Below are 15,116 nucleotides of genomic sequence, written 5' to 3'. Positions count from 1 at the left end.
AAGCGGCGACAGATCTCATCGAGAAGGCTATTGTTGAACTCTGTACCGTTATCAGTAAGAATGGTATGATGGGTACTGAACGGGCAAATTACGTGATCTACAAAGGCACGTGCAACGCTCTTCGAAGTCTTGTCGGTGAGGGGTTCGAGGACACAGTAGCGGGAGAAGTGGTCGACCGCTACGAACAAGTACTCAGTGCCAGATTCTGTGAGAGGTAGTTTTAAGAGATCGATTGAGACAGTTTCCCATGGTCGTGACGGCATTGGGTATTGTAAGAGAGGTGCTGGTAAGCCGGTTGATCCTTTGTGGCGGTGGCAGGAGAGGCAAGAGTCACAGTGGGCATTGATATCGCGGCGCATGGTTGGCCAATAGTATTTGAGACGTGCTTGGCACAAGCATCGGTCTTTACCTGGATGAGAAGCTTGAGGAGTATTATGAACAATATGAAGAACCTTTGGTATCAGGGCAGTGGGGACAACAAGTTGGCGTACTTCGCGATTGGGCATATCTTTGCCTGATAGTAGTGTTTTCCTGTACAAGAGATCATCATCTAGCATGAACTCATCTAGTGATACTGGCAGAGTAGGTAAGGTCGAGGCATCGCCAGATTCTAGGAAATAAATGACTTTGGACCATATGGGGTCTTGGCACTGAAAGTTTCGAACAACTTCTGACGTTAGTGTAGTGTTTTCAGTTACTTCGGGCTGCAGTGATGTTATAGCTGCTGCTACATGACGTGAGAGTGCGTCTGCGACTACATTCAACTTGCCTGGTACATATTGAAAAGTGGGATTAAAGTCCTGGATGATGACAGACCATCTAGCTAGCCTACCTGTTAGGATGCGATTCTTGAACAAATCACATAGTGGAAGGTGGTCTGTTTGGATATGCACTGGATAACCATAGACTATATCTCTGAAATGTTTCAAGGACCAGACTACCGCTAGCGCTTCGAGATCTGTGACACTGTAGTTACGTTCAGCGGTTGTAAGGGTGCGACTAGCATACGCTATTATGCTCTTCCTTGATGCTTCATCGAGTTGCATCAAAACGGCACCAAGTCCAGTGCCTGAGGCGTCTGTGCAGAGAAGGAAGGGTGTGGTATAATCAGGGAACGCTAGAATAGGGGCATTTACAAGAGTTGTCTTTAGCTTTTGAAAGGCCTGTGACTGGTCGTTAGTCCAAACAAAGGGCACATTCAGCTTGAGTAAGTGGGTCAGAGGAGCGGCGATCTTTGCATAATCCTGCATGAATCGACGATAATAGCCACTGAGGCCCAGGAAACTTCGTACAGCTTCGGTAGTGGTAGGTTCTGGGAAGTTAATAATTGCCTTAGTTTTATCCTCATATGAATGCCTTGTGCATCTACGACATGGCCTAGGAATTTGATTTTCTTTCGCAGGAAGTCACATTTACTGAGATTGATTTTCAGGCCTGCGAGCTGGAGGCGTTCAAAGACTTGCTGGAGCTTGGTAAAATGATCAGGGATGGATTTACTCACAACAATGATATCATCTAGGTAAGCAAAAAGAGAGTGTCCCATCATACCGCTGAAGACTGAATGGATAAATCGCATGAACATGGAAGGAGCATTTCTCAGACCAAAAGGGAGTCTCTTAAACTGAAAATGTCCGGAAGGGGTGCTAAAGGCTGTAACTGGGCGAGAGGACTCTTCCATTTCGACCTGCCAGTACCCGCTGAGGAGGTCTAAAGATGAAAAGACTACGTTATTTTCACCAAGGGATTCTAGCAAATCAGTGAGGATGAGTAACGGGAAACGGTCTGGAACGGTGACAGAATTGACCTTACGATAGTCGACTACTGGTCTAAAGTTGCCGTCTTTCTTTGGTACTAAGAAAAGTGGGCTATTCCATGGACTGATGGAGGGTTCAGTAATGTCCTGGTCTAACATGTTCTGTACCATTTGATCTGTCTGCTTTCTCTGGGTGTGAGGAAATCGAGACGCTGGTATGTAAATCGGCTGAGTTCCTGGTAGTAGTTCAATCATATGTTTGACAAGGTCTGTTCTACCCATCGGTTCACCGGGTAAGGCAACCACGTTTCTGTACGAGGTCAGAAGGTCGAGGAGTTGAGGCGTATTTTCTGGGAAATCTGTGCAAGTGAGATGTGAGAGCATATTGGGTGAATATGTCGGCGCAGATCCCGTAGAGTTAATAGTACATACACTGATTGGCGTACTATCATCAGTCTGAATAGTAGGAATTGAGGAATCCTGGCACACCTTTATGGCCGCTGGGTATACTAGGAGGTCTCCAATCTCTACACCACTTTTAAGTTTTAGTGGAGCATTTGTGACATTGAGCAAGTACAGGTAGCATAAATTGTCCTCTAAGACTGTACACCACGCTGACTCATAAGTCAAGCCATTCACACAACACGTCTCAGGTAGTGTTAGTACATCCACTCCTTCTTTTGCATCGGTAACACAAACAGAGACTTTGGTGAACTCATGCGGTAACAAAATTGTGCACGTATTCGTTACTGCACGTTTCGTCTCTGCGTGTTGGAGAAGATCATTCAGACTGTGTGAGGTAGGTAACTGAGACATGTCTGAGTCAGCGATAGTGTTGTCGGGAGAGGAGGTAAGAGCCATGTCCGAAGGCTGAGATGATGTATTAGTAGACATTGAGGAATTTATGTCCTTGCTCGCAGTCAGTAAAGGAATGATCTCTGTATTCGCAGATGATAATAGTGGTGGTTTGGGCTGGGTTGGACGTTTTGGTAGTGATAGGGACAGAGGTAATTGAAGGACTGATTTGATCGTAAGAACAGGACGGGGACATTCCATAGTGTAAACCAGGAATCCAGAAATGTCTGAGTCAGACATATAATAATAATGCAATGGAGTGTTGTGCCATGGTGGAGAAACCAATAAGGGCATCTGCGAGATACTGCAAGTCATTAGTGACATGAAATGGGGATAGGGGGCAAATCTCTGTGGAGTTTGACTTCAAGGGTGACTCTTCCCTTAACCTTAAACTCTGAGCCTTCGACTCCACACAGGCGAATGTCTGGTGGTTCTAGGAAACTGACGTGGTTGTGATGTCGATGAATAATTTGTAAGGAATTGTCGGAGATGAGATTTACTATAGATCCTGTGTCCAAGAAGAATGACGTTGGTATGTCATGACTGCATCCGAGAATGACTAAACCCGAGGATGTTATGGGACCTACATGGCGGATGGGGAGTTGGGTGTCTGGTTCTACGTGATATTGGTCCGATACGGGTGCGGCGCTTCCCCTGACTGTTGGCGGTTGAGGTGACGACATTCCTCAGTGGTGTGAGTCGTGCTTGATTTGTGGTATTTGCAGTGTGGACAACGTGAGTGGGAAGGCATATGCTGTCTGGTTTGGGAGTGAGGACGTCTGTATGTACAGTCGCAACTGGATGCTCGATGTCCAGGATGACCACAGTGCCAGCAAAGAATCGAAGATTGTCTGTTCCGTCGGGCGCTAGATTGATCACGACTTGCGGTAGAAGAAGGATGTGTGGCAGGTCTGCCGCATGTGGTGGGACGGGAGCGAGATTGGTCTGGGGTAGTGGAGGTGTGACAGACTGAGGAGGCCAAGGGTTGGGTGGTGCCCTGACGCGTGTAGTTCGAACCGGTTCTTTCATGAATGGCTTTAGCCCCTACACCACGGGCTTGTTTACCAATGACTTGCGTGTGCCGCGGGGTTATTTGGGCTCCGACAGACTCTCAAAAAATATTTGCCAAAAATCAGTTATTAGTCCTAGAATAATAAAATTACATATGCTTATGGCACATACCTTCAGCTTTCTCCTGGAATGATTGTTGAGCCTTCGTCGGTTACCGTAGGACTTGTGGAGACCTCTGAAGTAGGGTAACGAAGTCTCCACTTTACACTTCCCGACAACCCGTAATATGATTACCACAGCCAGATACAAACACTATAAACACTATTCTACAATTTTCAAGTAGTTTGGGATCCATACTAAAAAAAAAAAAACACTGTGAAAGCAATGGAAATTATGAGCGCGTGTGATCGTCGCACTGGCACTAGTTCACTCTTGGTAGTCTGTCATTTATTATTCATAAAACCCCTCACACTTTATATTTCTATTACTATATAACACTTGTATATATCTACAGTCTTTATCCATAAGTTTCCTTCAGTAGTATTAGTTTATTGTCACTGTAGGGATTCAATTTCTTTCAGTAAAATATGTAGCATTCACTTTCTCGTCCTGTATACTGGCATTGAGAGTGAATGTCACTTTCATCTTCACTCTCATAACTCATAGCATTCAGACATGCTAGAGTGAAACTTTCACTTTCATTACTCCTAGGGTATATACTCGTATTCTTATAATACTACTCATTTACATTTCTATTTACGTTCTCTATTTTATTTACGTTATTTACATTTCTATTTTATTTACACTGTGTTGTGCACTGTCACTTGAAATAACTTATAAAACTATTTTCCATTGTTCACGTATATTTACATTCATTACTTTCACTTGCTGTTTACACATTATTTACGAGTACACATTATTTACAATTCCACTTGCACTGTTTTACTCAATAGAAAGATCGTAGTCACTCTTTTATCAATTGTCAGCCCTTTACCTCTTTCCACACGAGGTTTAGTAGGGGGTAAAGGTCACAGGGCCATTGCATGGGGGTGAAAAAAGGCCTTGAAGTCAGCAAGAAGAAACATACCTACCCTTGCTTCGGAAGATGAGAGTAAACTGATAACGGAGGGCCAGCGTGGAGGCCTGCTAGGGGTTATTCAGAGTTACCAATATTACTTCTTGAAACAGCTAAGTCTAGCACTGATATGATTGGCAGGAAATCTAGTCAATACATTATAAATTTGGTAGTTCCAGGTGAATGTAAATATCACTTAGGCTTCTCCCTTCCCTCCTTACATGTATATTTATTACGAAAATAGATTAGAGGCCTACTTAGGAGATATATATTCAGAGCTACCAATGTTAGATCTTGAAACAGCTTTGTCTAGCACTGATATGATTGGCAGGAAATCTAGACAATACATTATAAATTAGGTAGTTCCAGGTGAATGTAAACATCACTTAGGCTTCTCCCTTCCCTCCTTACATGTATATTTATTACGAAAATAGATTATACGGCATATTTCAAGGGGAAAAAAACAGTGAAAATTAGCGAACGAGTGCACGTGAGGTGTTGTCAGGTGATAATTAGCCAATTCCAGGTGTATGGCACTCTCACTTACCTTATTCCTTTCTTGTATATATTATTTGGTATAAGAATAGGACATAGGGCTATTTCAATGGATGAAATCAGTGAAAAATTCCAGGGAAGATTTACTTAGCGTAGCACGGCCGGGCAGGCGAGAGGATAGGGTAATGGAGGGGGGGTAGGGAGGGGAGTCAAGAATGGGGAGAAATGGCTAAATTGTCAACAATGGATGGGAGTACAGATGAGATTAGGAGTGCTGACTAGTGTTGGACATTGGCAGTACTGATAGATGATACAAGCCCCCACTTGGAAGCCCGGGTGAATTCAAAATAACATAGAATCACAAAAGCGACGCCCCGCGGTATGATCCCTTGCTCCCAAGCGTCACAAAAGTGACGCCCCGCGGTTAAGGGGTTAGTGACCTGAATAATTTTATCTCCTGGATTGAAACCGATTTCCAAGACTAGCTCTCGCTGTTTAGGAGTAAGCCAGTGAAGGAATCTTAGGTAACCAATTAAGTCAGCAAAGTTGGTGAGTGAAAGCATTGGAACGCCATTCTTGTCTTCTAACCATTTCGTGCCTACCAGTAATTGGAGCATCTCGCTACTAGTTGCTTTCATGGCGGTGGCAGCTTCGCGGAGCTTGGCATGTTGCACTGGGACCCTCAAGTCCTCATCTAATTGGTTTAGGAGATTAATGAATCCCATGAGAGACACGGTATTTGAATGCTGGCAACAAAGGCTGATGAGTTCCGTACGAAAATCAGCAAAGATATGAATGCTATTGAAATGTCCTGCACGGATCGCGAATCCGATGTCCGATTTGCCGTGGTGCAAGCGACCCATGAGGTAGGCTACTTTGAGCGATTCATTGGTGATCTGTCTATTGTGGATTTCTGTTTCGACTTCTCTGAGGAAATCATAGACAGACCAAGTTGGGTCCTGGCCGGTAAATTTGGGACGGTTGGCATCGTCGAGATAGATAGACTGTGGAGGGTTGGCCATGGCTGGAAGTGTAGAAGTGGCGGCAGGAGAGGTGTGGGAGAGAGAGAAGGTAGTGGCAGTTAAGGGCGAGCAAGACAGGGTATGAAGGGAGGCAGGAGAGGGAACAACAGGGGAAGGAGTAGAGGAAGAAGAAGGGAGTGTAGAGGCAGGAGTAGAGGAGGAGGTATCTGGATTTACGAGTGTAGGATGGGTAGTAAGTGATTCTGCGGGAAGTGAAACGGGAGTCTCAGGTACAGTGCGGTGGTACTCTTTGCCACTTCGTAAATGAGTGATTGTGTTAGAGTCGGCAGACGGTGTATGATCAGGTGATATTTCCGGGTCGAGAGGGCTGGTGTTAAGCGGTTGACGTGGAAAGTATGACATTTAATGCGGCAATGGAAGATGAAAGGATGAAGATGGATACGTAGGTGGAAATGTATAATATAACAATGAGAGAGCGGAGCGGCGGTGGAGAGACAGCTGGGCGGAGAGGAGAAGAGACGCCGCGATGAGTCACCGGCAGGGAGGGGCGGTCTTAGGAGGCTCAGGTAATGCAGACCAGATGTGGCGGTGGTGGGGCCACTCGGAAAGCACAGCCAGGTATTACACCACTAGAGGCACTGAGGAGGGGCAAGGCTGGGAGATGCGAGACGTCGTGTATCTTGTGGTGTCACTAAAAATCGGAGGAGGCGGTCAGAATCTGATGGTTCGAAACACCGCTGCTACCAAATGTAACTTGCAATACTTTGGTGATAGAAACTCCGTGTACAAACAGCTAGATAAAGAGTTTATTACGAGCTCACAGTAAAATAGTCTGCCCGTCTTGGCTGCCTGTTATGAACTGATGCAATAACGCCTTTGTTCAGGTGTGGGGCCCTGGGAAAGCGTGCTAGGTCAGCAAGTTTAGTGGGGGCATGTATGCATTGGGGGGGGACATATATACATCGGGGGGGTAGACATATTGTGGAGGGGGTACACTACTGGGGTAGACATATTATGGAGGGGGTACGCTACTGGGGTAGACATAATGTGGAGGGGGTACACTACTGGGGTAGACATATTGTGGAGGGGGTACACTTAGAGAATCAGCGGAGGTAGTAGGAAAACCTAATACATCCAAAGTCAAGAAATATTCAAAAAGACACTAGATCTTATGAAAAAAAACGAAAGGAAATGAAAGTAAAAACAAAGAAAGATGAAACTGAACAAGCGGAATTAAATAAGTTTATCAACAAGAGGCAAAGAGAAGAAAAAAAGAGAAATATGGATCAGATCAAAGAAACCATCAAAAATGAAAAAAATCTGAAAAAGGTCCGAAGTAAAATGGCACTAGGAAACCAACAAATGACACCGCTGAAAAAACAAAACGGTGAAATCATTAAATGCAGAGATAAGATTGTGAAGAGAGTTGAAGAATTTTACAAAGAACTGTATGCATCAAAGACAGTAGTACCAATAGCAACTTTTCAGTTGCCACAATGAAATACCTGAGGTAACACCAGACAAAGTAAACATTTCTTTTGTAAATATGAAAAGAGGGAAGGCTCCGGGAGAAGGTGGAATAGTAACAGATTTACTGTTGGATGCAGAAGAAGTACAAAATAGGCTTGCTCCCTTTTTTACTCAGTGTATAAAAAAGAAGAAAATTCCCAAAACAATGTGTAATGCAAGTTATTTTACTCTACAAAAAAGGTGACTCAAAGATCTCAGTAACTATCAACCCAATAGCTTATTATCAGTCATTTACAACCTTTTTATAAAGTCCTTCCGAACAAAATAACAACAAATTTGGAGGAAAACCAGTCTAGTGAACAGGCAGGATCGTGAAGCGAGTTTTCGACTACTGATCATCTATACACAATGAATCAGCTAATTGAGAAAACTACAGAACATAAGCCACTGTGCTTATTTTTTTTTTTATTTTTTTTTTTAAGAAACCGCTTTCAATTCAGTGGAGCACATTGCAAGGGGAAAAAGAAGTGTGTGGTAATCATAGGGGCATTTGTCTTCTTAGTATAATAGGAAAAGTGTATGGTAGGATACTTATTGACAGAGTTAGAGAAAGAACAGAGAAATTAGTGGGAGAAGAACAGGGAGGCTTTAGGAAGGGTAGAGGTTGTGTAGATCAGATATTCATTCTCAGATCTTTAGTGGAAAAGCTTCTAGAGAAGGGAAAGAAGTTGTATGCGGCGTTCATGGATTTGGAGAAAGCATATGACAGGGTGGATAGACTAGGATTGTGGAGAGTGTTAAGAATATATGGAATATATGCGAAGGCTGCAGTGCGTGTGGATGGTGAACTAAGTGAATTTTTCTCTTTGAAAGTTGGGTTGAAACAGGGATGTGTCATGTCTCCATGGTTGTTCAATCTGTACATGGATGGGGTAATAAAAGAGGTACAAGGTAGGGTAGTGGATGTTGGAGTGGCCCTGGTGAGAGAGGATAGTGTTTGGAAACTCCCTGTACTGTTGTTTGCAGATGATACTGTGTTGTTGAGTGAAGACGAAGGGGAGCTGCAAGGCTTGGTGGATGAGTTTGAGAGAGTGTGTAAGAAACGGAATCTAAAGGTGAATGTAGGGAAGAGTAAAGTGATGGTCTTTGAGAGAGGTGAAGTCAGTGAATGTACAGTGAGGTTGGATGGTGAGGAATTGGAAAATGTGAGTACGTTTAAGTACTTGGGTAGTGTGATGAGTAAGGATGGAGGTTTGGAGGGTGAAGTGCTTGAAAGGGTACAGCAGGGAAGAAAGGTTGCTGGTTCTTTGAAAGCAGTGATAAGAAACAGGGAAGTGAGCATGGAAGTGAAAAAGTTACTACATGACAGTATTGTGATACCAACTCTAACGTACGGAAGTGAAGCTTGGACGTTGTTGGAAGGACACAAGTCAAGAGTGAGAGCCGTGGAAATGAGTTATTTAAGAGGAGCCTGTGGAGTCACATGGAGAGACAGGCTGACGAATGAGGTTATAAAGGAGCGTTGTGGTGTTGATGTGGATGTGATAGGAAGCGTTATGAGGAACACACTGAGGTGGTTTGGCCATGTGGAGAGGATGGAGGGTCAAAGACTGACGAAGAGAGTGTATGTGAGTGAGGTGGAGGGGGAAAGAGGGAGGGGGAGGCCGAGGATGAGGTGGAGAGATGGGGTGGAGAGGTATATGAGAGAGGGGGGTGTGAGTTGGGAGCAGGGGAGTGAAATGGCGGGGGACAGGGCGACTTGGAGGCGATTTGTTTGTGGCCACCCCAAACGGGATTGAGGCGTCTGGCAATAGATAGATAGATAGACATTGCAATTATAAATTAATTGCGAGAACAAGGAGAGTATGAGAACATAGCAAAACTGCTCGAAAACATATATAAAGAGGGAACTGCTGCAGTTTAATTACATAAGGACTCGGAAAAAATTAAGATTGAGAAGAGCGTGTGTCAGGGAAATACAATTTCACTAAAAATATTTACAGCATGCCTAGAAAGTATTTTCAGAAAGCTAGACTGGGAAAACAAAGAAGTAAACATAGATGGAGAAAAGCTAAACAATTTAAGATTTGCAGATGACATTGTCCTAATCTCAGAAACAGCGGAGGCATTGCAAGAAATGTTAAATGACCTGAACAGAAAAAAATCTGAGTGTAGGGCTAAAGATGAACCGGAGTAAAACTAATGTTTAATCCACAAACACCAAAGAGCGTCATCAGAATAAACAAAGAAATTCTTGAAGAAGTTGAAGAGTACAACTACTTGGGGCAGATACTAAAATTAACGAAAGACCATGATAGCGAAGTAGAGAGAACGCATTACAATTAGATGGAAAGCTTTCGGTAAACATAGAGACATTATGAAAAGTAGCTTACTAGTTCGTATGAAACGAAAAGTATATAACGAATGTATAGTTCCAGCTATGATCTATGGCTGTGAGACCTGAAAACTGACAAAATCAAAGGAAAATAAATTAATCCGTTCACAGATTGCAATGGAAAGGTCAATGTTGGGAATATCTTTAAGAGACAGGAAAAGATCATCTTGGGTGAGAGACCATACTAAAGTCAAAAATATTATAGAAGTTATAAAACAACAGAAATGGAGGTGGACAGGCCATATAGCAAGAATAAGGGATAACCGATGGAGCAAGAGACTGACTGACTGGACACCAAGAGATTGTAAGCGTAGCAGAAAAAGGCCAGACAGGAGGTGGAGAGATGAGATAAAGAAATTTGCGGGAAAAACGTGGCAAAGATTGGCTCAGTCAAGGAATTCGTGTTCAGCAATGGACTTGTAATGGCTGATGATGATGATGATGATATATGCTGTATATACAGTATATATATATATATATATATATATATATATATATATATATATATATATATATATATATATATATATATATATATATATATATATATGTGTGTGTGTGTGTGTGTGTGTGTGTGTGTGTGTGTGTGTGTGTGTGTGTGTGTGTGTGTGTGTGTGTGTGTGTGTGAACCTTCTTTATAGCACAGAAGCATTAACGATACACCTGCAGAATAATTCGAGAAGGCTGTTTCTCTCAGGAAATCTACATAGAAGCCTCGTAAGTCAACATCAGCAAACGTTCTAAACATTCCACGTAACCTAACCGTGTGGGAAGAAAAATTCAAGATGGCCATCATCGGCACGGGGCGCGTATATAGCTTAGTGACTAAAATTCACACTTGGTCGACTAATACCAGTCTTTATGGGTTTATGGACTGATAAAAGAATTTTTGCTGTGATTCTTAGAAATCAATGTCACCGATATACGAGTACATAGAGAACGTACCGTACGCCACACTCAAAGAATTCAGATATCTGTATTGATAATTTTGCTGTGAATTTATAAACTAGATTTTGCTTCATCAGATGTTTTAATTTTTCCTGCTGGATACAGATTGATGTGCAGAGACAGAAGCAAATAGATGGATAGAAGACACTGTGAATGGAACGAGATGGCAGCACAGGAACAGTGTGAAACTTGTGATTTTTGTGATAAGCCAATCACCTCTGACCGAAGTACTGACACAGAAAGAGGCCCACCTAGCATATTGAACATGAATGCTAATCTGAGGGATGGACTTGATGAAAAGCTATTATCTAAAGTGTTGCCAGTTCCGGCTCATAAATGGTGCAAAGAACATTACATTATGTCATCATACATAAAATGTCCTACTAGAGGCTTTCTGTGGTCTATACTCTCAGGCATTTGACTAACAAACAGACCTCCGGGAATCGACAAATGCGTGTGATAACAGACACTTTCTAATCTATCGGAATTACCTATCACACCAATCGCCATTTACCTACACAGGTGAATACCACGAGAGACTGGTCTGCATTGATACCGGAGTCATGGCAATTATTTGCGCTAATGCAGATTGTGCTGTCAAGTCAAGTGAGGAGGTAACTGCACATATCAATGGCCTGAACTATGCTGACGTTAACTCAAAAGGAGTGACAAGGTTACATCTACTGGTGCTGCAGCCTGTACTACCACTGTCTGTGGTAAAGACGTAGAGGTCGATCCCGCACTACTCTCCATGTGGGTCACATGTGCAATAAGGAACTGATCAGATATGGACTCTCAACTTAAACATGAGTTTAGCAAACAGACACCAGCACTATTTGACAAGGGTACAATGTGCAAAAACAAAAATGGTCTTGCCAATGTGCTAAAAGCTCCAGTAGTCCTAGTACCCAGTGAAGCTCTTAAGAACCCATACTATGCAGTGGATGGAGAACGTTTGCTGCAAAATGTGACATAGTCAAAGTGGACTGCACGTATGGTGAAGTGTGTGACAGCCATGTGAATCACGTAATGAATAACTATGGCAATGAACGCACTGTCTGCTTCGAAGGCTACACAAGTCTTACTCTGTCACCCACGGTAGCTGCACAGAACCGCAGCACTGAGCCAAATGTCTCTGCAGACATAGTGTTTGATTTCAACACATCAGTCACAGGCAATCAACGCTCCATTTTCGCAAATTGTGACGACAAGTCATGGTTAATCAGTAGGCTGAAGGACCGACTTACATTTGAAGCGTTGCTTCCTGTCAAAACCAGGCTGATGCTATTTTATAAGTAGCACAGCATTGGCATTTGCTGCGATAACCGGACGACCTGTTGTACTTGGCAAAGGATACAGATGTACTTGTCATGTTGGTTGATAGGGCCACAATATACAGTATCTAGATGCAGCATGCGAGAGACGTTGTTAGTATCATACACAACATCTAGCAGGCAATGCAGCCACACACCCGACAGCTCGTATTGATTACACACTCTGTCACCGACTGTGACACAATCTCTGCCCTATATGGCTTTGGCAAAAAGAAGGCCATGACAGTCCAGGAAAGTGAGGATTGGAGGACGCTGGGCGTGTTTAGTCATGAAGAAGTAGCCAGAGAGGGGGAAATATTCTTGTACATCTGACATGTACAACAATTGACAAGCTGATATTTGTGCACTACATACAGTGGATGAGCAAAACATCCAGCAACTTCCAACTTCAGACTCTACCTCCCACATCCCCAGCTGCAAAGTACCACTCATATCTAGCCTACTTCGCAGTTCAGGAGTGGTTGGGCAATGTTGAGGATCTAAATCCTAATGACTGGGGTTGGGTGCTTCAAGGTGGAATGTGTAATCCCATTTGGACTGACAGACCAGTAGCAACAGAGCATGTTCTTCTCATTGTCATGTGGGTGTAAAAAAAAAAAATGTGTGGCAAGAGATGCAAAAGTCGGAAAGCAGGACTCTACACCTAAGTGTTCCTCATGTATTGGCCAATGTTGTTCTAATTCATGCCCACCTAATTGAGAAGATACTGAGTCCCCATGCTACAATTGTGACCATATCTAAGTATAATATTGAAAAAAGTGTTTTATTTAGAATAGTCTGTCGCATTACTTGGCGAAAAATTAGGCTGTACTAATTTAATGCCACACCCTGTTAGCGTACATGATACACAACCTATTTACGTGCCAGCTTACAGAGCCGTGCGTTCACAGTGTGATTTGCGAAACAATATGTGGATGAAATGTTAAGTTTAGATATCAACTGCTGCTGGCAAAAGTTAGTGCTGGTTTTTGTCTTTAAGTATGTTGAATTTACCATTTTGTTTAAAGTAGTGACGTGAAGAGGGGGAGAGGGAGGGGGAGGCCGAGGATGAGATGGAGTGGAGAGGTATATGAGGGAGGAGGGGGGTGAGCTGGGAGCAGTGCAGTCAAGTGGCATTGGACAAGGCAACAGGGAGGTGATTTGCTTGTGGCCAATCCTTACAGGACTGAGGTATCTGGAAAAAGATAGATAGTTTGAAAATGTACATTACCTTGATCATATCTTGAACATACGTCAAAGAATCATTGAAATAATTGTAAAAATGGTTTTCTTACACCCAAAAACCCTTAAAAAGAGGTAATACATGTCCATCTGTGACTTCTGGTTCCAAAGCTATATAGATGTCCCATGCCATTGGCAGCCATCATGGATTTTCGTCCCACACGGCTAGCTCATGTGAAATGTTTAGAATGTTTGTGGATTTCGACTTAGCACGCTTCCAAATACCTTTCCTGAAAAAATCAGCTTTCTCGATTTCTTCCAATCTCCATTCGATTTAAAGCTAACATTTAGAAGTGACTTGGTACGATGTTACTTGTTAACAGTGCGTTATTTGGGTTACTTGGAAGATCAGAAGATGAATACAGAGTCAGGGAGCGGTATGTGACAGCCTAAGTTACAGATTCAAATTAAGCACACTCACTGCCATCCCCACGCCCACACCAGCAGCCTTAACCGTCTCCACAACACACAAGGGCCTCCAGCACCCTCACTGCCACATCCATGCCCACACCAGCAGACTGGGCCCCACTGCAACATAGGACAACTCCAGATGTGCAGCATGGAATACTCGGGCCCTGCCACCCTCGGGGACCTTGAAGCTGACCTGACGCTGAGTGATGAGGATGAAATGACTCAGAGTGACTGGCCACAGCTACCACCAAGTAGTAGCAATGTCTCACTAGCTAGGGAAGTAACTACAGAACCAGTACTATCTGTACCTGCCGCACCTCACTTCATCGGCCAGGCATCTTCCTCTGCCAAGTGCCCCGGGCATAACACCTCAGACAACAACAGTGAGCCATCATCCCTTGCTACCAAATCCTCCAAACGGCAGGAGACTTCCGATCCTCTGTAGAGAGCAACCGCCCTTAGATCCAACACTCCTCACCTCCCGCAGCTTGTTCAATCCCCCCAAGTTTCGCTGTTGCTTCCTGCCTCTAAGCTTTCAGCGTTCACACCTAGGGCTGACTACATCAAACTTTTATTCCAAGGCAACTCAACTGTGGACATCAAACTTCGATGGTTGTCTGAGGTCAACTGTGCTTTACACCTTGACCGCACCCAAGGGAAGGTCAAGATGTCTGCAATCATATCCCATTTTGTCTACATCTCCAGATGTCACAGGGACATTGTAGATAGCGTAACTAAAGGAGAGTTCCTATCCCTTTCTTAGGAAATTCAAGACTCACCTGAGAGGCTCTGCAAGTTTCCTACTTACCTCCTTACATGTTATCCTGTCTGCATTGATCCCAACTTTGCCAAGGAGCTGCCAGGTATCTACTCAGCCTGACATTTCCACCAGAATGGCACTCCTATCAACCGGCTGGTAGTCACCTGGAACCTTCCTCACCCACCACCACCAATTTTCACCTTCAGCTTCCTTCCCTGCCTCCCATCTTGTGAGTTTCGCAAGATGAAGGACGAGCAACCGTGGTGCTTTCAATGCTGGGGCATTGGTCACATCTGCCAGTATTGCTCTGCGCCAGAACAGTGTGCATGGTTCTCTGGCCAACATGACTCTCAGACGTGTCCTCACCGAAAACCTCTCCACTTGCTTCCGATACAGCCTCAATGC

Source organism: Coenobita brevimanus, chromosome 30 (assembly GCF_032717465.1).
Source record: "Coenobita brevimanus isolate Jiangsu-jjx chromosome 30, ASM3271746v2, whole genome shotgun sequence".
NCBI classification, from domain to species: domain Eukaryota; kingdom Metazoa; phylum Arthropoda; class Malacostraca; order Decapoda; family Coenobitidae; genus Coenobita; species Coenobita brevimanus.
Note: the sequence above shows the minus strand (reverse complement) of the source record.